This window comes from Lissotriton helveticus, chromosome 5_1, assembly GCF_964261635.1.
Source record: "Lissotriton helveticus chromosome 5_1, aLisHel1.1, whole genome shotgun sequence".
In the NCBI taxonomy this organism is placed as follows: Eukaryota; Metazoa; Chordata; class Amphibia; order Caudata; family Salamandridae; genus Lissotriton; species Lissotriton helveticus.
Window position 1 is genome coordinate 740099871 of NC_136065.1, and position 22179 is coordinate 740122049.

A 22179-nucleotide genomic window follows, 5' to 3' on the forward strand; every position below is an offset into this window, starting at 1 on the left:
AAGACATTCTGTAATTCACAAATGACTTTCCGAAATTAAGGGAGAAGCCAGTTGAGTGGTACAGGCAAGTCGATAGATTTATCAAAGTGTCAAAAGTTCTGTGGATTGATTTAGATGGATTTTTTGACATTGTAGTTCCATCTGATCTTTGGACAGAATGCAAAATATCTATTAGTTGGCCAAAAACAGAACCTGAGCGAATTAAAGAAACAGGTGCCCCGAATCCACTTGTAATGGATTTCTATGAGAAAGTAATTGTATGGATGAAAAATAAAATTCCACCCAAAGAAGTTGATTGGGTTAAAATAGAAAGGACAGAACAGGAAACAAAAGAATCAGTTCATTCTTTTTATGAAAGACTATTGTTAATCTTTAAACAATACAGTGGTTATGAAAAATTAGATGAAAAAGACATGAGTCATTTTATCTATAGATTTGTTTATGGACTAAAACCTGAAATTGGAGAAATGATTAGAACTAGTATTGTCGGATGGCAAGCACTATCTATAGATGATATTCTGAGAAAGGCAAAATATTGTAGCGATGAATTAGAAGTAAAACAGAAGAAACTGAAGGAGAAAGCCATGTGGGCTCAGGTAAAGGTGGCTGAGCAACAGATTGCCAGCATGGGAAATAAGAACACTAATTTTGTTCAAACTGGAAATGCAAACCAGACACAAGGAAAGTTTAAAGGTAATAATTTCCCAAAGAAATTTAGCCCAAAGATAGAAGAACTGAAACAAAGATTACCTTGTTTTAATTGTGGCGAAATTGGACATTGGAGGGACGAGTGTCCTCATCCTCCTAAAAACTTAAAGAATCCCTTATTGAATCCACAGATGCAGAATGGTGTTAACCTGCAACAACAGCTACAGATGCAACAGGGGTTAAATGAATTTAATATTCAGCGACAGTTACAACAACAGCAACAACAACAGGTGAATAATCGTCAAGACCAGTTGCCACAACCACCTTTTCCGAATTATGGGGGAGTTCAAAAATATAATCCAAACGTGGGATTTCAGGGATGTGAACAGGTAATAAAACCACCAAAACAGCAAAAGCAGCAAAGGGTTCAAATGCAAAATGCTTCACAACAATTTTTATTAACAGAAAGCCAAGACAGTGATTTTGATGATTATTGCTGACGGTGCCCGAGAGAGGAGGAAGAGTGTGTTGTTGGAGCCACTCTTGAGGTTGACCAGTCTGGTCCTTATGTAAACGGGAAAGTTAATGATGTAGACATCACTTTTCTAGTGGACACTGGTGCTACCCGTTCTACTGTTAGATCAGTGGAAATTGAAAACCTACCTCTCTCTGGGGATACCATCCAAGTTGTGGGAGTAAGTAATCAGCAAATTAAAACAGACTTAACAGATCCAGTACCAGTTGAAATTGGAAATTACAGAGACAAACACAGATTTGTGGTTTGTAATAGTAGTCCAGTAAATCTATTAGGTAGAGACATCCTATGTAAAATGAATTGCAGAATATATTGTTCTCCTGAAGGAGTTGAGTTACAAACAATGGAGGAAGATGGTTTGTATAGAATGACAATGATGATGATAGAAGCAGAAGAAACAAAATTGTTTCCTGCATTTGAAGAAAAGGATTTACCTGAAGAGCTAAAGGAAACAGTGAAATCTGAAATATGGGATTTTACTGGAAATGAGATGGGTCTGATGAAAAACGTAGATCCTGTTAAAATTGCATTGAAGCAGGGAATAGAATTTCCAAACACTCCACAGTATAAAATGAAGACAGAAACAATTGAAGGTATTACACCTATAATTGAAAAATTAATCAAGCAAGGTGTATTAAAGGAAATGAAGAGTAGCTCTTGTAATTCACCAATTATGGGAGTTAAAAAGGCTAACGGAACATTTAGGATCGTACAAGATTTGAGAAAGGTTAATCAAATTGTCATTCCATGTTGTCCTGTGGTTCCAAATCCAGCAGTAATTCTATTTCAGGTTCCACATGATGCTGAGTGGTATACAGTCATTGACCTTTGCAATGCATTCTTTACTGTTCCTTTACACCCAGACAGTTATGAAATCTTTGCTTTCAGATTCCAAGGTAAGACCCTTGGATGGACAAGAATCCCTCAGGGCTATACAGAAAGTCCTTCAATCTTTAACGAACTGTTAAAAAGATCATTAGAAGATTTAGACTTACCAGGTAGGTCTACGCTGGTGCAGTATATTGATGATTTGTTAATAGCTGCAAAGACAAGAGAAAATTGTGTAACAGACACAATAATTCTGTTAAATCGCCTTGCAGAAGAAGGACATAAAGTGTCCCCAGCTAAACTACAGTTTTGCAAACAAGAAGTAAAATATCTTGGTCACAGAATTGCAAAAGGAAAAAGACAAGTAACAATAGAGAGAATAAAAATGATTCAAGCAATGTTACCGCCAAGAACACAAAGACAGGTCAGAATGTTCCTAGGAATGGTAGGTTACTGTCGACAATGGATAAGTGGATTTTCAGTAATTGCAAAACCACTACAAAGACTGACCAAATCAGATGTAAAAGATCCAATTATTCTCAATGATGCTGAGATGGAATCTTTTGAGAACCTGAAAAAGAGCTTATGCCAAGCTCCTGCTTTGGGTATGCCAAATTATGAGAAAGATTTTGAACTGTATTGCAGTGAGAGAGAAGGATGTGCATTATCTGTGTTAATTCAGAGACATGGAAATTTAAAGAAACCTATTGCATACTTCTCTGCAGTTCTTGATCCAATTGCAAAAGCATTACCAGGTTGTTTGAAAGCAGTTGCAGCTACAAGTATCAGCCTAGAACAAAGTGAAGGAATTATTATGGGATTTCCTGTGAAAGTTTTTGTGCCTCATTCAGTTGAAATATTACTGACAAGAGGTAAGACTCAACATTTAACAAGTAGCAGATTGACAAAGTATGAGAAAATCATACTAGGAGCAGATAATGTTTCGATTTCAAGATGTTTGAATCTGAATCCTTCTACATTACTGCCTGATTCCGAAATAGTTGATGACATAGAGACTGAACACGAATGTTTAGATGTCATGGAATTCTGCACTAAACCCAGAAAAGACATCAAAGACAGACCTTTGCCTGAATCGGATTTTGTCTACTTTGTAGATGGCTCATGCTTAAGATCCGAAGGAGGTGTTTTAAAAGCTTCATACTCAGTTTGTACAGTCGAAGATGTTGAAGAAGCATCATGTCTTGAAGGAGTTCGTTCAGCACAAGTGGCTGAATTGATTGCTTTAATTCGTGCATGTGAAATATCAAAAGATATAAGAGTTACCATCATTACTGATAGTCAGTATGGATACGGAGTTGTGCATGATTATGGACAACTCTGGTCACAGAGAGGATACATGACATCAACAGGATCACCAATTAAAAATGCAGTTTTCATTAGAAGATTAATTGAAGCAATACAATTGCCAAAAGAAATTGCCATAGTCAAGTGTGCAGCGCACACTAGAGGAACTGATTATATTTCCAAAGGAAATGCCTTCGCAGACGAAACAGCAAAGTACTGCGCAAGGAAAAATTATTCTTACAATCGGAATAGAAGTACAGAAACTGATTCAAATTCATTAATGCTAACAACTGTTGTAGAAACATGGAATGAGATTAGAGATTTACAAAACGAAGCAGATGATGAAGAAAAAGACCTATGGTTAAGATCAGATTGTAGACCACGTGATGAAGATGGAGTGTGGGTTTACAAAGATGGCAGAGTAGTTTTACCAAATTGTTTGATTTCTGACATGGCCAGATTATATCATGGTCCAGCACATTTAGGAAGAGATTCTATGGTCAGACTTTTTAGAGAAACATGGTTCAATACAAAATTTAGAACCATTGCAGAATCTTTTTGTCAAAGGTGTTTGTCATGCCAACAAATGAATCCAAACAGAAAATCAGTGGTGGGGACAGGAATAATTGGTCGAGAGGGTGGTCCCTTTACCAGGTTACAAATAGATTTTATTGAAATGCCCTTACACAACTGTTTGAAATATGTACTTGTAATTGTATGCTTATTCTCAAGATGGGTAGAGGCTTTCCCTACACGACATTGTGATTCAATTACAGTAGCAAAACTAATGCTCAGAGAAATCATCCCAAGGTACGGTTTTCCAGTCACTATTGAGAGTGATGGAGGAAGCCATTTTGATAACAAACTGTTGAAGTTAATTTGTGAAGCTATGAGCATTGAGCAGAAAATACACTGTGCATACAGACCAGAGGCATCAGGTGTAGTTGAACAAATAAATGGAACTATCAAAAACAGAATTGGAAAAATGTGTCTTGAGACAGGTGTTAAGTGGACTGATGCTCTTCCACTTGTTTTGATGTCAATAAGAAGTACACCAGATAAAAAGACAGGTTTGAGTCCTCATGAAATTTTGATGGGAAGAGTTATGAGGCAAGCTTTTGTACCTGTAGGTAAATTGTTGAGCATAAATGACAGTGCAATTTTGGATTACTGTAAAAGGTTATCTGATATGGTAACTTCTGTGTCTAATCAGGTGGGAACTGAAGCTCAATCAAATGAAAAAGTTTTGACACATGATCTGAGACCTGGAGACTGGGTCAGAACGAAAGTACATCGGAGGAGGAATTGTCTATCTCCTAGATGGCAGAAACCTAGGCAGGTAATCTTGATCACTACTAATGCTGTAAAGTGCAGAGGATTGAAGCGCTGGATTCATCCAAGTCATACTATTCCAATACCAACTCCTGAGAATTCTGATGTTGAAAGTGATACCACAGATGACTCTGATTCTGAAGCAGAAGACAGAACAGAAGGTGAAGTAATTCCAGATTCTGAAAATCGACAAGAAAGTCGACATCTGGAAACTGTGCCAGTGAATGGAAATTTAACAAGAAAAGACTTAGAAATAATTGAAATAGATTCTGAAGGTGAAGAGAATCTGTTAAAAGGAAAGATAACTGAGGATTCGGTTGTCTCTATTGAAGACAAAGAAGCTGAACCAAAAGAAGTTTCAGACCAGGAGAGTATCGAAAGGCAGAGAACAAGCTCTGAAGTAAGGAACAGAAATCCGAAATCTGGGAAGCTAGAGGTAATTGAAGAAGAAGAGGAGAACGAATTACCGAGTACCAGTGATGGAAGACAAAGTGAAGTTCCTGAAGGAGTGAAATTGCCGAATAGAGAAGTTCCTGAGTCAATTGAAATTTCAGACTACGAAACTGAAGAAAGTGACGTGGAAGGTGGAAGTGAAAACGGAAAGAAAAGGACTTGGAAATCAGAATCAAATAATTCTGAACCAAAGAAGAAGTACGTGAGAAAAGCAGACTACTGGCCTGGTGGAAGATTGAGAGTGAGATTGATCAAAAAGCCAATAGAACAGGTTGAAGAAATCAGTAGTCAAAAGAGTCCAGGAAAAGAAGTTGGAGTTGGAAGAAAAATCGAAGTGATATCGAGAAAAGGGAAGAGAATAATTAGACCAAACCAGAAATACAAGTCTCCTGAATGGACTTACTTAGTGATTCCACCTGTTATTGACATATATGATAGTAGTGAAGAAGAAAACGAAATCCAAGAAATTAGTGACAATGATTGAAGTACAGATTTATTAAATTGGCAAAAGGCTGAAGAAAAACTGTTTAGTTGAAGAAAACTTATGTATGACATAAGGTCGAAGAAATCTTGTTTAGGGTCATAAAAGAAAAATATATTTTAAAAGGGGGGTGTATATAAATTTTAAAATTTATTTTTATTTTTGAGGCTAAAACTAACCTAAAAATGCCTTACGTTAAGGAGAGCACTTCAAAATGTTCTGTTTTTAAGAGATGCTGTAAGATGACTCTGGTGTGTCTGCTCATTTTAGTTCTGCTCTGGTTAGTACTAGCTGTGATTATACCTTTAGAAATGAATAGAGAATTACACAAAGTTAACATAACAAGCAAAGCTCTGGTTGGCCAAACTAAACATAGTACATCTGCAAAAGTTATCGATCATCAGCCTAACATTCATCAAGATAAATCAATAGATGATTTTTCAAGCAATACTTTCACAAAGCTTTTGAGTGAATATGTCAAGGTAATGGATGCAAAGGACTGTTATGTATGTGTTAAATTACCTGCTTCTGTTTCTGAGGGAGTAACATATAATATGCTTCCTCTCACTTATGCTGTTACATGTAGTGTATTAACTAGTTTATTTTATCAAACTGGTCGTTTAGAATATTACTATTCAAATTATGATGAAATTTTTGCTAATGTTAAGATTGATAATGCTTTAAATAAGCATAAGAAAGCAAAACAAATGAGAGAATATTTCCTTGTTACTAATGAACTCACTTATGAGTATGCTTATAAGAATAATCTAACATGTAAATTGAGTGCTGAAGGAAAGAAATTTCTGAATATGGTTGAGGAGAGAAGAGCAATTTATAAGAGAAATGAATTAGTCAAACAGACTAAGTCATCCTTCTGGCAAAAAGAGGATGAGAAATTAAATGGCAAAATGCTTGAAAATATTGCAATTCACATAGACAAGCCTGTTAGTGGAAAACTTTGCATTAGAAGAGATAACACACTTTTTGATAATTATTTTGTAGGTGCAAGCAACTGTGAAGATACTTATATGATAATGGGAGGTTGGGGATTTAAAGGTGGAAAAGATCCTATCTTTCCTGGAATTTATTTTGTTTGTGGTGACAAAGCCTACTACAACCTTCCAGACCATTGGTATGGAACTTGTTATGTGGGAATTGTTTTTCCTAAAGTGTTTCATGTTGACAGAGATTCAGAAGGATTGTTTAAAATTCATAATTATGTAAATAGAGCTAAAAGAGAAACTTTTACTGAAGTTCTAGGAGATATTTTTCAAGCTGTAATACCTTTTGTTGGTATAACCCTAAATGCAGGGAGAATTAGAAAATTGTCCACTATAGTTGATAGATTATCAACTGACACTGCTGATGGATTTCAATTAGTGAATGTTGAAGTTATTGCTATTAGATCCATGGTAATTCAAGATCGTCTTGCTTTAGACATACTCCTAGCAAAAGAGGGAGGAGTCTGTGGCATTTTACATGTCCAACATTGCTGTACATATATACCGGATGAAAGTAAGAATATTGAAATGTATATTAAGAATATTACACAAATGCATTCAGAAATAATTCCTTTAGAAGAAGAAGATTTTACAGGGAAACTTTCAAAAAGGTTTCAAGCAATTAAAAACTGGTTTCATAATATCGGAAGTTCAATTCTTGGCAAGATTCTGGCACCTTTGATTATAATAGTATTCATTTTTATTTTGACTAAAATAGGTTGTTTGTTGCATAAAAGAAAGAAACATTTGAGAGAAAAGAAAAGAATCTATAAACTCAGAAAAGAAGAGGAAAGGGAGATCGAGTTACAGGAGTTACATAGAGAGCGTCATGTTAATTGCAAAGATTATGCTGAAACAGACTTTTAGGTTTACTGATACAAATGAATTTGAATCGATTTCTAATAAATTTAGTTTATCAAAATTTTGAGTGCTGGTGTGGTGATTTGTTAATCACCAGATGAGGGAGTTGATGGAGCGAGATAGAAAACAAAATTTTGTTTAAACTCGCAAAGTCACATTTCCATAACATGAATAAAATTATTAATGATTTGTGATATGTCGTACTAATACAACTTAGATTAAACTTTACACGTGGGGGGATTAACATGTGTGCTCATAAACGTGCATATTTGTTGCATCTTTTTATTCGTGCAAAATAATAAAATAATTATTGTTTTCGTTTTTGTCATTACTAACTGCTGCAAACTTAAAATAAGCATGTGCTTGTTTTGCTTTTCCTTGTCTGTGTGATGTCATTTCTACTATTCTAGGTGCATATGGGTCTCATAGAAAAACGGAGACTGGTAAATATAAACGCTGCTTTATTTGTTCGCATTGGCTAGGTAACATTTTGATTAATCGGGTGGGTTAATTAATTAGTAAACCATGGGGTGAATACAGAATCTACATTATTTCTTACATTAATACTTTTCTTGTGTTTGTTTTATACTAGAAAACATAAGTTGCCTGCTTTTGGGCCTAGCTAATTGAGCAGCGCAAAAAGAGCTGATCCATAATTCTGCAGAAAGTCACGAAACGTCCATTCTGAATTAAAACGTTTATTGAGGCTGCATTCACAAAGCAAAAACTGATGAACTGACATCATTCTGTCGGACATGGCCAAGGTCGAAAGTGAACTTTTTGTCAGCCCTTAACTTGGCATCCGCGGAAGTAGTGCTGAAAGACTATGGAAGCTGCGAGGATGACTTAATACAAAGTTGCAATCGCAGGAAGCCTCTGGCTTCACGTGGAAGAGACAATGGTCTTTGTAAGACATGATTTTGTGGAACTTTTTAAGAAACGGGTGACATGTCACTTGTCACTCTCAGCCAATGGGACGTCGTAGATTTCTGAAAACTTTCCTTTGCCAGTTTAGTTAGCGTAGAAAGGTATAAAAAGTCATGCCCTTAGGGTTGGGCTGGCTGCTGCTTTCTGACTTTCCGATGAGGGTGATGTGCTGCTGGACTTTGCGTGGAGCATGTAAGAATCCTCAAAGATCTTTACTTTAATTTCTGTCTATTTAGCTCAGTTAGGGAATTAGGTTTTAGAAATGCTAAACTTTATATAATTTCTTTAAATTGATTCAATTGCTTAAATTGTATTTTTCTCATATTTCTTACCATCATGCTTGCTATATTGCAAATAAATTTCATTTATAAAACTTACAACTTATATACCATAATTTAGAAAATAAAATCTTACTTTTGACAAACAAGCTGGTCTTGGTTATTCAGAAGTGTAGGTTACCATTAGCTAGATCACGTCGCCTATGGTGGTCATCTAAATGGTTAGGTTTTATTCTAATGACAATATTCTTTCTACAAATGTATAAATATGTATATAGTGTGTAGATAATGTGTATATAGATTTATTCTGACCACCTGATTCAGTAGGCCCAAAATATATCAGGTTCATAAATGGGTCCATATTTAGTATAGAATTTTGATTATAGGTTATGAAGTTGGGTAGTGTAGTTTATGATATATTTTCTATAGCCCGCTGGATCACTAGGCACCTAAGAACTGGGGTTGAAGTTCGCCTAGTCACCTAGAAACTGGGGATGAAATTCGAAGCTTTGGGCCTCTGCTGGACTGATTAATCGCCACGCTGCGCCATAACTAAGGCAGCCTGCTGGCTTAATTCACTGAACCAGACTTTCTGGAGGTGTGCTGGTGGGCTGGGTCACGCTGGGGCCTACTCTTCTGAACTGAGTGCAGGGCTGGGGGGCAAATGTGGGCCCCTGGAGAGAACCTGCCTCCTGCTTTACTCTGGTTCTTTTATCGTACAAACAAAGGTCAGTGAAGGTTAGAGGATGTGCAACAGCTGCCAAGGCCCTGGAGGAGGTAGATCCCCTCCTCTTTAGCTTGTACTTTCACCACACGCTTTGTGGAAAAGAGAATAGTGGGGCCACGGACGAGGTGGAGCAGTGGCATCACCCTCCATCTCTCTACAGTTAAGCTCTCTACCTGGGGGCACTCTTCGCTTGTCCTCGTGGTGCTGCCTATCTCTATTGTGAGCAACTTGGCTCCTCATTCTGGAGCGTATTGGGGCTTCTATCTTGTCCTCCTCATTCAGCTCTTCACTGGGAGTGCTATTGACTGAAGGGTCATGCCACGTAACAAGGCAGGGAAGGATGCCACAGTGATTTTGAAAGATGACCCATTCACATCGTTGTGGAGCAAAACTGGTTCTGCTACCTCCGTGCCCATGGCGTCCCCACCAGAAGGTGCGGCGGACCCTCTCACTCAATCCTTTCTGACTCAGTTCTTGCAAGAGATTAAATCATTAATCAGCTCCCTTAAATCTGAAGTCCAAAATGTGCAATAAGGAACTTAGAAAGGACTTAACGGAAATTGTGGAGAGGGTGGAGGACCTTGAAAAAACTGGATTCTCGCACTGAGAACCAGGAACATCTCTGGCAATGACTAGCCCTCCTCAAAGAACAAAACATTGAGTTGCAAATAAAGCAGGAGAATTTAGAAAACAGGAGTAGGCGAAAAAACCTCCGCCTTAGAGGCATACTGTGAGAAGTTGGCCTGATATATGATGTTTCCAATTCTGGAACCACCTTGTATCAGTCCAAACAATCCCTTATGGTGTCTGGTTGTAAGTCAACCTTATTAGACAAGCTATCCTAGGGGTAGCATGGACTAAGCAGCCTAAAGGCTTAACTTAAGAGGTCGTGTTAAGCGAGCTGTTTTACCACATACAATCCTGTAATATCAAATGAAAGGACACCACACAAGTATATATTATAAAAATATATGCATTTATTACTAAAAACAATCCCCAGTATTCTTTATGAATAAAGGGGCACAAGCGTTAAATCAAAAGCACAGTATAACATACAAAGTTGCACAATTTTGGATGAGGCCAAGGGGCCACTCAAACCATATACTAAAAAATTGGTATAAGAGAGACCATTCGATCAGTGGTTAGGCCTAGGGCCTAGGGAATCGCTGGGAGCAGTCGGGACAAGCAATGCTGAAGTCAGGAAAAGCCCGCGGGATTCGGGTGCAGTGCAGAAAGTGCACGCATGCATCAATGTTAACCAATGGTGCGTAAAAGTTACAAAGTTAGAGTTTAAGGACACTTCCGCTGAACCTAGAGGAACAAAACTTAAGACACAGACCCTAGAGGTGTGTACCAGTGTGGGAACACCGGCTTTGCAATGTTACCTCACCCACAGGAAGTGGGTGCACAGGGTCGAAGTTGAGTCGGGTTTCGTCACGCAGGCTCTTGGTGCTTGGAGCTGAAAGGGCTGCAGGCGAGGTGAAGGAGAAGTGTCCGGTGGAGTCCAAAGGTGGACTCGAGTCGAAAAGTACCTGAAAGCAGAGGGGACAGAGTCTGGGTCACTCAGCAGTGACCAGGGTGGAACCAGGACGGAACCAGGCAATGTCGGGCGCAATCAGGTGGTTGTCGAGGAGCTTCTCTCCGCTGTCACGTGGGCTCTGGGGCATCTACGAAGTCCAGGAGCAGGTAACGATCTGTCCCACGCAGGCTCTCGCCGTCGGCGCTGTCGGCTTCAAGATTGGAGCAAACAACACTTGGCAAAAGCAATCCACGCGGAACTGGAAGATTGCTTCTCACTCGGACCAGGAGGGTCAGAGTGGGGGCTCCTTTTCAGGGGAGCTGGTGCAAACCTGGAGCAACCAGAATCACAAGTCGAATTTCAAGTTTCGTCGGCACAGGGGCCACAAGCCAGCTGGCAAGGGACTGGCCAACGCGGTGAGCCAAAAGAAGCAGAAGGGCCCCACGCAGCACTCATCGAGTGTAGGGGGGCTGAACTTCGGTGCAAGAGTGGCTCAGGGTTGGGGCTTCTCAAACCCCGTTGTACAGCTTCGAGGGTCACTCGTGGGCTGCACGGTCAGCGTCTCGTGGTCTTTCCAAGATGGCGTGCCCCACGCTTCCGGTCGCCTCCACGGGTCTCAGCTCTGCAGGGACTGTGGATCGGGCTGTTAGAAGGCAGGCAAGCTTGATCTCGTCGATCTCTGTCGCTCGAGTTCCGGCGGGAACTGCAACAAAGTAGACGTCGAGGGCTGGATGGTGCCTGTTTGCACAGGGTGGTCACTCCTTGACCACAAGGGAGATTCTTCAGTCTTCTACGTTGAGTAGGATGTCGAAGGGTCCAGAGTTTCGTTTCTTATGTTTCATCAGGATAATCTGAAGTGCATTGGCACTGCTCCCACTCTTATTCGAATCTGGGGGGCTGGATTACCTGCTAGGTCCCCTCCTATGGGTGGGACCCAGGAAGTGGGTGGATACACCCCCTTCCTTTGATCCTGGCCGCGCTGGGACGGGGGCTGGAGTGCCCCAGAACCGGTTTGGCCGGATTATGCAAGGGGCAGCCTTGTGCTCCCCAGGCAGTGTCTGGTTTCTTTCAAACCTCCCTGCTACAATCCACTATCTCCTGTCTGGGGGGTTGTAACACCGCCCTGCGACAGGAAACCCTTTGTCCAGGCCCCTTGGGCTGAGTTTCAGTCAGCTTCAGGGGGTCAGACTTGTGTCTGTGGCAGAAGCATCCATTTTGTGGATCTGAGGCCCTTTTAGAAATTAACCGCATTTAAGTAAAGTAACATGTCTTACCCCTCTAGAGGGGTGGAATGCTATCCCCGTCGCCAGAACTGGCGAGGGGATAGTATTCCAAATCGTATGACATCTTACACGACATGTTTTGATAAAGCCAAACCAGAGTTGCTATATAACCGCGAGGATTATAATGCACTTAAGAGTATATGGTATGGCATTATCCTGAAACAGCTTAGGGATTTGTTCCCGACGGCTGCAGACAGGCTCAGCTCATGCTAGAGCTCCATCTCACATAAAACCACGCACTCTGCCTCCAGGATTGATAAGGCCTTCCATAGGAGTGACTCACAGGTTTATATGTGTCCGGATAGGTTTAGATATAGGTATACTATATCTAAGCAAGAGGTGATTACACCACCTTGCCCCAGCTGAGTGATCAGCCAGTTGTGTCAATTTAAGAACCAGCCAGGGGTGGCAAAAGATATGCTGCAGCCCCTGGTAGGCCTTGGTGGCACCTATGCCCTGAGCACCTATAGTGCATGGTACAGGGGCTGACAAGGAGTCCATTTCCAATTATGGTATGTACCTAGGGTACATGGAATCCATTTTACAGAGAGAGCAGATAGCCTGGAACCAGGCCAACTAAGTAAAAAACCAGCTAAACACAAGGCAAAAAATTTGGGGTAACCATAGTCAGGTAGCCACCTTCCTACACATACCAAAAGGGTCAGAGGGCACGTACATTATGACCTTTGCTGCAGAGCTTCTCCACGAGATTACAGGGGACAAGGACGCCTCCTCCCCGGCGCTCGATAGGTGTCAGGAACTCCATGTCTTTTATATTGAGGAGCTGTCCTAGTAAGAAGATCCATTTTGCCCGATATCCCCACTGGTATCGGCGACGCCTTCATTCTACTTGGTTATTAAAGAGACTGATGTATGAAGTGATCCATACGAAGAATTCAGCACCCCAAGATGGTGGCCGCCATGGACCCCATCTTCAGCGCTCTAGTTGTTGCCTTGCCTCAATATGAAATGGGAACCGCGCACTTCAACTGAATTCCTCAGCGAGCGAACAGTGTATCAGGCGCTCGCTCTGAGGAAAAATTTTCGTCAGCCTTCTCCTCTTTTAGTACGCCCCTTTTCTAGGTTAGTGTGCACACTAGGAACCTCCTCACGTTTTCCAGTTACAAAGTCTCTGGACACCCATATGAGCCTTCTTCAGCATCATTTGTTGGAAGAGAAGTTTCCTGAGGAGAAACCTTCAATTTTCACAGTAAGAGCGTTCCTTTTGGTTCACTTGGAAATTCTATGTTCTAATCCTACGAGACTAGTATCACCTAGACTGTGCTTCAGAAAAGACTATCTCGTCTTCTAGTCTTAGACAATAATTCTGTTTCATCATCAGAACCACCTTTAATATTCTGAGAATCAAATGTTGAGCCTAACCAAAAAACAGAGAGAAGCTAGCCATCCTTGGGATCCAGGTGTGTGTGGGTGCGAAGGTTCTAGGAATTATATGCTTATTAATATTCATATTATTGAAAGGCATTATTCTAAATTTGGTATTCAAATGTGTTTAGGTCCTGTTATTTCTCAACCATTAACTGAGGAACTGAACAAAAAATTGACTGAGAAGTAGCAGACTATCACGGGATCTGGAGGCGGTCTCTCTTTTTCTCCACTCCCCTGTTTCCCCCTGGTGAACGCGTAGTCCAGGTTTTGAAATTAAGTCTGGGCTCTCGTCCATTGAGTGGAGTTGGGATCAGGCATCTGCTTCGGTGGATGTTCGGATGAGTTCAGTGAGCATTCTGACAATAGGGCACACAGAGTGGCTGCGCCCCCTGGACGTTCTGAGTTAGTCCCGACATATTAACTAGGGTCCATTTCTTTATGGAGAAAGAGGCCAACCTAAAGGCAGCACGGAACAAGTCAGAATTCTCTTACAAGGGACATACTATCCAGCTCTTCAAGGACTTTGCACCCACCATGCTCCAGTGCCGCAAAGACTTTAAACCGGTCACTGACAAGCTTCATGAAATGGGCATCCAATACCAGTAGGGTCATCCCTACGCTCAAATTTTTTCCTGGGAGACCAAACACCGGGTGCTACGCTCCCTTCAGGAGGCTAAGTGGCCTTTGCAGCTCCCGGTCCCTTCCGCATCGGCCAGCCCTTCATGCTTGTCGCCGCCGGATAGAGAACCAGCACCGCCGCAGTGGACTAGAGCACTCCGACACCCACGGATGCCCAAATATGGGGGGCAGTTCTCCTCCCAAGCCAAGCAGGACATTATCCAACATCTTCGCTCTATGTGCGGTGAGAAATCGCCAACCCTTTCACAAGCACCATCAGATTGATGGAACTGTCATGCTGGATGATCTGACTGTGCTTCCTTTTCGGCGCTTCCCACTGGGACGGTGGTGGGACCTCCTATGCAGTAACAGTTTGCTTCTTTGCCTTGGCTGATGCTTGGCGGCGGGTCGGTGCTTCTCACCTGGCGACTGTGTTTTGTTTCACAAGACTCACCCCACACCCTATTCCTAGGAGAGTGACATCTCCGAATGGCCTGTGCTACTGTGCCATGCCCATTCATGGACTCAAATAGGACATGTTGGCCTTGTTTGCCCTGGTTGGTTCTTGAAGTTTTGTCCTGTGCCTTCTTTTTCCTTTACCATTCCCTTTTTTTCTTTCTGGAGGGAGGAAGGGTTTTCATGCTGTGAATGTGCTGGCTTCCTGCTTCTCGCTGCTGAACTGTGTGGTGCCTTCAACCTACTCTCTGCTGAGTGTTGGTGTGCATTCCTACGTTGTCATCACGGAGGGGTGGTCCTTTGGGGGTGGATGCAGGGTTTGGGCCTCAATCTCTGCACTTCAGGGTAGATAGATATACTAGGTATTTGCCATGAATACCGTTCCCTGTTTGAAGATACTTTCCCTTAATGTGAAGGGGTTAATGCCCCCAATAAGCATTGCCTGATTTGGCGCTATCTGTTGCAACAGAAACCGGACATTATCTTCCTGCAGGAAACGCACCTCCTGTACAAAGACACACTGCATGGCGCAGCCCAAACATCCCCTCCAATGTTTGGCATCTAGACCTACGAAAACGGCTGTGGTGACTATTCTTTGTAGAGCAAGGTAATGTGTGAGCAGTGAGGAGCAAGGAGGGTAGATATCTTAAGCATGTGGTTCAGACTGGAGTGCAAATGCTCGCTCTATTTATTATTTATGCTCCCAATCAAGCACAGGATCTTTTCATTAGAGATCTCCTAAAAGAACAGCTATCACAAAATGATCATCAGCTTATCTATGGGGGCGACCGTCACTTGGTATGGGATGCGGAGCTGGATTGGAGCATCAGTACCTTTCAGGGGACTGAGGCTATGTGCGCCACTTTAAAAAGAGAGTTTAACGATCTGGGACTGCTGGATGCCTGGCGCCATCTAATTTAATTTCTAATTTCTAATTTAAAATACTTCTAGAGCGCAGCGTACACCTTGCGGTTTCTTGGCGCTGGGGGGATCGGCAGCTGAGGGGGAAAGACCAGGGAGAGGTGAAGGGAATTTTGAGGAAGATTAAGTGAGGAAAGCCTGGCTGAAGAGGAACGTTTTCAGATCTCTGCGAAAGGGGAGATACTGAGTGGCAGAGCGGAGGTGGTCAGGGAGTGAGTTCCAAAAGGTTGGAGCCAGGGTAGAGAAATTGGCCCCGCCCCACTTTTTGCGAGTGAAGCGAGGGATATGGAGGAGGGACTTGGAGGAAGACCGGAGTTCTCTTACGGGTACATAAGACTTGATTAGTGAGGAGATGAAGGCGGGGGCAGTGCCCTGGCGGGCCTGGAAGACCATACAACCGATCTTAAATAGGGCCCGTTCCTTTATAGGGAGCCAGTGAAGCTCCCTGAGAAGAGGGGTGGAGTGGTGATACCGAGGAAGACCGTACACCAGCCGGGCTGCTTGGTTCTGAACGGTCTGGAGTCTACGCAGACTGTATGCGGGGATACCGTGGTAGAGAGCGTTTGCGTAGTCCAGTTTCGATATCACAAGTGCGGCCATAATGATCTTAAGTGCCTGGGGGGAAAAGAAGCGGGAGACAGTGCGGATAGTGCGGAGAGAGAGGAAGCAGGAGGACACCACAGAGCTGATTTGTGAATGGAGGGTGAGTTGGCTGTTTATTTTGACACCAAGTGTTTTGACCGTGATGGAGGGGGTCGGTGCAGTGCCAAGGGAGGGGGGCCAGAAGAGAGAGTTCCAGGGACTGGACGAACCACCAGTGAGAACCAGCTCGGTTTTATCCGGGTTCAGCTTAAGGTGGTTGTGGTTCATCCAGTCCCTGATGAATGTCATAGTTGACTGGAAATTAGAGACCGAGAGAGGGGAAGGGGACAGATCAAAGATGAGCTGGAGGTCATCCGCGTAATTATAGACGGTGACCTCCAGCTGCTGTAGTGCAAAGATGAGAGGAAAGATATAAAGGTTGAAAAGTAAGGGGGAGAGAGAGGATCCCTGGGGGACACCACAGGTGACAGGGAGGGGAGTGGCCGTGAAGTCGCCTAGCCGGACCGCCTGAGTGCGTTCCCTCAGAAAGGAGGAAAGCCAGATCAGGGCTGATCCCCCGATGCCGGCCGCCTTGACACGGGTAAGTAAGATGGTGTGGTCCACCGTGTCAAAGGCGGCGGATAGATCAAGGAGGACCAGTGCCTGGTGTTTGTTTCCATCCATACCCTTTCTGAGTTTGTCCAAGACTGAGACCACGACTGACTCGGTCGAATGCCTGGGACGGAACCCGGCTTGGCGGGATGCCAGTCCCCCATTTGCCTCAACATGGGCGCTGAGCACCGCGGTAACATGGCGTTCCATCACCTTGCCCAGAAAGGGTAGCAGGGAGATGGGGCGATAGTTGGCAGAGATAGAAGAGTCAGCGCCAGGTTTTTTCAGGATGGGCACTATGGTAGCTGCCTTGAGCGCAGAGGGCACTACGCCCTGTGCCAGGGAGCTGTTGAGGAAGGCAATGGGGGGGTCAGGGCAGCTGGAGTATATTTGCTGCAGGACTCGTGCTGGGCAGACGTCCGCGGGAGACCCCGACTTCACTTTAGGGAGTATCTCCATAAAAGAGTCCTGAGTGAGGGGGGGGATGGAGGTAAGCAGGTAGGGGAGGGGAGGGGGGGAGGGATCGACGAAGGCAGAAGAAGGTGGAGGGATATTGAGCTTGATGGTTGCTATTTTATCTAAGAAATAAGTATTGAGCTGGTCGCAGAGTGGTTGGGAGGGAGGGATATTGGGCGAGGTTCGGTCTGAGAATGCCAGGTCATTCACTATCCCGAAGATTTCCCTGGGTTTATTTTCGGCAGAAGTAATTTTTGACGAAAAGTAGGCGGTCTTAGCAGCCAGGATTGCTGTTTTGTATTTGTCCAGTGCTGAAATGAAGTGGGTTTTTGATAAGGGATTGTAATTTTTCCTCCATTGCCTCTCTGCCCGTCGGGCGCTCAGTTTGAGATCTTTTAGGTGGTCATTGAACCATCTATTAGCGTCCTTTGGTCGGCGGATGGAGATGCGGCGTAGGGGCGCCACAGAGTCGCAGCCTTCAGCCAGCCAGGTGTTGATGGCCTTGGCTTGAGAGGTAGATGGTAAGCCAACAAGAGTAGGGGTGGAGTCGCGGAGCATGGAGGTCAAGGAGGGGTAATCCAGTCTATTCCAGTTCCGTGCCCAGATGTTTTTGGCATGCGGGGTTTTAGGCATCGCGTTACGTGGAATAGAGAAGGAAATGAGGGCATGGTCGGACCATGGGCACGGCGAGACGGTGGCCGAGGCCACGGGGAGGTTGAGGGACCAGACCTGGTCCAGTGTGTGCCCATGGGAGTGGGTGGGAACGGATATGTGCGACACGAAATTAAGGGATGAAAGGCAGTCTGTAAACTCTTTTGAGGCTGAGCACTCGTGTGGGTCGGAGGGCCAGTAATTAAAGTCCCCTAGCACCAAGACCGAGGCGTAGTTGACCACCAAGTTGGCCAACAGGTCTTGAAAGGCCGGCAAGAATGCGGGCGAGGGCTGGGGAGGCCGGTACATTAATAGGCAGGTGATGGGGGGAGAAAATGAAAGAGAACGGACTACCAGGAAGTCAGCAGGGGGAATGGGGGGGGAGGGAAGTGATTGGAAATTCAACTCGGACCGAGCAATCAGGGCGACCCCACCGCCTGCCTTGCCTGCCGGCCGGTCGGCTCGCAGGGCCACATAGGAGGGGGGTAGGGTGGCCAGGAGAACGGGGAGGGAAGTGTCACAATACCAAGTTTCGGTCAGGAGCAGTAGGTCAGGTTTCTCGGAGTCGAGTAAGACGAACAGCTCAGGGTGGTGCTTGACCGCTGACCTGGTATTGAGTAAAAAGACAGACAACACTGGCGAGCGGGGGAGGAGGTCTGGGGGGAGGGGACGGGGTGACAGGGGAGCATGTAACGGGGGATGAGGGGCTGTGGGGGAAGAGGAGGCCAGGCCTAGAGAGGAGATCAGTCTGCGGATGGGATCTGGAAGTAGCCAATGGCCTTGAAGAGCAATTAGATCCTTGGAAGAGTAGGATGTAGTTTTGGCATGGAGTCGTGCCCCTAGCCCCGTCCGGCCGCGGACGGGCACAGACGGGCTTGCCTTAGGCGCGCCTTCGGCGCGCAAACGTCGCGCCCGCTGCGCTCGTCCGCTGCGCGTCCGACCAAGACACATACTTTATGCCGCTGATCGGGAGGTTGGAGGGGGCGTGGCCAGCCGAGGGGGCGTGTCTCGCCTCGCCCTCGTGAATGGCGTCGGAATGAGGGGGTCGTTGCAGCGAGGAGCGCTGTTTGTGAAAGCCCAGGTACAGGTTTAAAAACAAAGTATCACACACAATAGTTAAAAATCAATTTGTCCCCTGCTCCCGGCTTTCCGCCTCAGGAGCCAATCAATAGTGCGGCGCTTGGCGTTTGGCGCGCTCTATTTGTCTGTTGTCCTGGCGGGGGGGCGTGGCCAGCCGAGGGGGCGTGTCTCGCCTCGCCCTCGTGAATGGCGTCGGAATGAGGGGGTCGTTGCAGCGAGGAGCGCTGTTTGTGAAAGCCCAGGTACAGGTTTAAAAACAAAGTATCACACACAATAGTTAAAAATCAATTTGTCCCCTGCTCCCGGCTTTCCGCCTCAGGAGCCAATCAATAGTGCGGCGCTTGGCGTTTGGCGCGCTCTATTTGTCTGTTTTCCTGGCGGGGGGGCGTGGCCAGCCGAGGGGGCGTGTCTCGCCTCGCCCTCGTGAATGGCGTCGGAATGAGGGGGTCGTTGCAGCGAGGAGCGCTGTTTGTGAAAGCCCAGGTACAGGTTTAAAAACAAAGTATCACACACAATAGTTAAAAATCAATTTGTCCCCTGCTCCCGGCTTTCCGCCTCAGGAGCCAATCAATAGTGCGGCGCTTGGCGTTTGGCGCGCTCTATTTGCCATCATTCCCCCGATACACGTGCTTACTCGTACAACCACATGTACACCCCTCTTACTCTCGCCTTGACTATCTGTTTGGTTCTCATTCCCCAGTGCGCAATGTCCTATCTGCATCCATGTCTGATATCTCAGTTTTGGACCATGCATATTTAGAACTATTGTTGCACAATCATACATACCATACGCGACATTCACCCAGTTGGCGACTTTCTCTCAATGTCCTGTGTGACCCGGTAGATGTGGCTGAAATCAGAGATGTCATCACGACATTTCTTGTCTAATGATCTCCGAGAATCCCCATTGGTATAGGATGCTTTTTAAGTTACTATTCGGGTCAAATAACCTCTATTGCGATAGCGTGGAACCGAGAAGCTCGTCTCTTTGAGGACAAAATGACTACAGATATTAAGACGCTTGAGAAACAAGACCAAGACCACCCTCTAGCTATCCAAAAACGATGTTTGGTTATGTTTTGAGGTCAGCTACGTGCCCATAGAACCAACAAGGTGGAGCGAGCTTTAATGGCACTGAAGCAGAAGTATTATGATGGAGGAGATAAGGCAGGAACAGTATTAGCACACCGCTTATAGAAGAGGGCAGCAAGGGCACATATTGTGAAACTCAAACTGGTGGATGGCACATGGGCCACTGCTGAAAAGGCTAAACCAGAGGCCTTCTATGACTACTATACCTCTCTCTATGCGCAGGAGACTCCTTGCCCACACCAGAAACAGGCAATACCGGAGGACTGCCAGTGGACCCCGATAAACGAGCAACACGCGCAGCTCCTGGAGGAACCACGCTAGATTAACTTAAATGTGCACTGAAAGATCTGCCCCTCGGCAAATCCTAGGGTCCGGATGGTCTACTGGTTAATTTTTATCGCACCTTTCTCCCGCAAATACAAGACCATTTGCTTCATCTTTTCAACTCCTTCACAGATGTTAATGATCCATCAATCTCTATTGCCCTGGCTGAAACAGCCCTCCTTTCCTAAACTGGGTAAGGACCCTACATTGTGCTCCTCATTTCACCCTATCGCGCTCCCTAACACAGACTTAAAACTTTACGCCAAAATCCTAGCCAAACGTTTGGATTCACACATGAGCCCGACCAAGTGAGCTTTATTCCACACCGACAAGGAGCTGATAAAGTGCGGCAGATAGCACATGTGGTAGGGAAGGCACATCATTGGGACATACCTGCCCGTCTGCTGTCGCTCAATGCTGAAAAAGCATTTGACCAAGTGGAATGGGACTTCTTACGGGCTGTCCTACAGAAAATAGGGCTGATGATTTCTAGGATTATGGCACCATAGTCTTCTCAGCAAACTCAGGTCAGGGTTAATGGTCAACTCACAAATCCTATACATATCTATAGGAGCACTAGACAGGGGTTCCCTTTGTCCCCTTAACTCTTCAAACTTGTAGTTGAACCCCTTGCCATAATGATCCGCCACTCAAAAGTTATCAGTGGTATTACTCATGGAGGAGTGGAACACAAAATATCCCACTTTGCTGATGACCTCCTTCTCACTTTATCGAAATCGCATACCTCACTGCTGGCACTCCACATTTATTACAATCATTTGAGGTTGTGTCAGGTCTCAAAATGTATCATGCGAAATCCTGGGCCTTAAACCTTACAATCCCTGAACCTGAACTTCCGGCACGTCAGTCCTTAGTTCCGTATCAATGGGCTCATCATTCCATTAGATATCTTGGGCTTAATTTAACTTCTACCGTACACACATGGATGCAGGCGAACTGGCAGGGATATAAAATAGCAGTCATGGAGGATCTGCAAACTTGGAAGTCTCAACCACTATTGTGGCTGGGGCGTCTGAACGCGGTCATGATGTCGGTGTTGCATAAAATACTTTACTTATTCCAAACACTGCCCACTCCAATACTGTTAGGCCAAATTCTGCATCTACCAAGTGAACTAACTACCTTTATCTGGAGAGGGAGACGACTACGCTTCTCCAATAAATTGCTTACGTTACCACGTGATAGGGGAGGGTTGGCGTGTCCTATCCTGTAGGAATATTACTGGGCTTTGCATCTACGTTACATCTCAGAATGGGTGGTGTGGGAAAGTGAAAACACCTGGTTCCATATGGGCTGGTCTGTGGCATGCAGGCCCCTGTGAGACCTTGCTTGGCTTCCACGAGGTGCCCAACCGCGTAGTGCGTACATGGACATACCCACGAAAACCATATTGGAAATAAGGGACAAACTTGCTCTATCCAAAGGCCTTACATCCTTCCCTTCCCCCAATACTCCTATCGCACGTAACCCTAACTTTCCACCCGCCCTGCAGCCCCATTCCTTCGTGGCCTGGTCTGAGGGAGAATGCCGAATAATCAGGGACCTCTTCGCGAGAGACACCTTTAAGACTTTCGACCAGTGCAAACGGGAATTTCATCTCTCAGAGAGTGTGAGAATGCAATATCTTCAACTTAAACACTGGTTGCAGACACCATCCATTATCCTGGGGGTTACCGGCCCTTTCATCCCATTTGAAATGCTGGTTCACTCCTATGATGGATCTAGGGGACGGATATCCCACACAAATCAAGTGCTTCAACACGCCCCTGGATCACCTCGCATACTGATCAGTAGCAATG

At 44.6% G+C, this 22179-nt stretch overlaps 1 protein-coding gene across 2 annotated transcripts in view; it reads right to left on the reverse strand.

Annotated features, from left to right (window-relative positions):
- LOC144754887 (hexokinase-1) overlaps nucleotides 1-22179 on the reverse strand; it is a 1510469-nt gene that overhangs the window by 798780 nt on the left and 689510 nt on the right. The window lies entirely within an intron of this gene.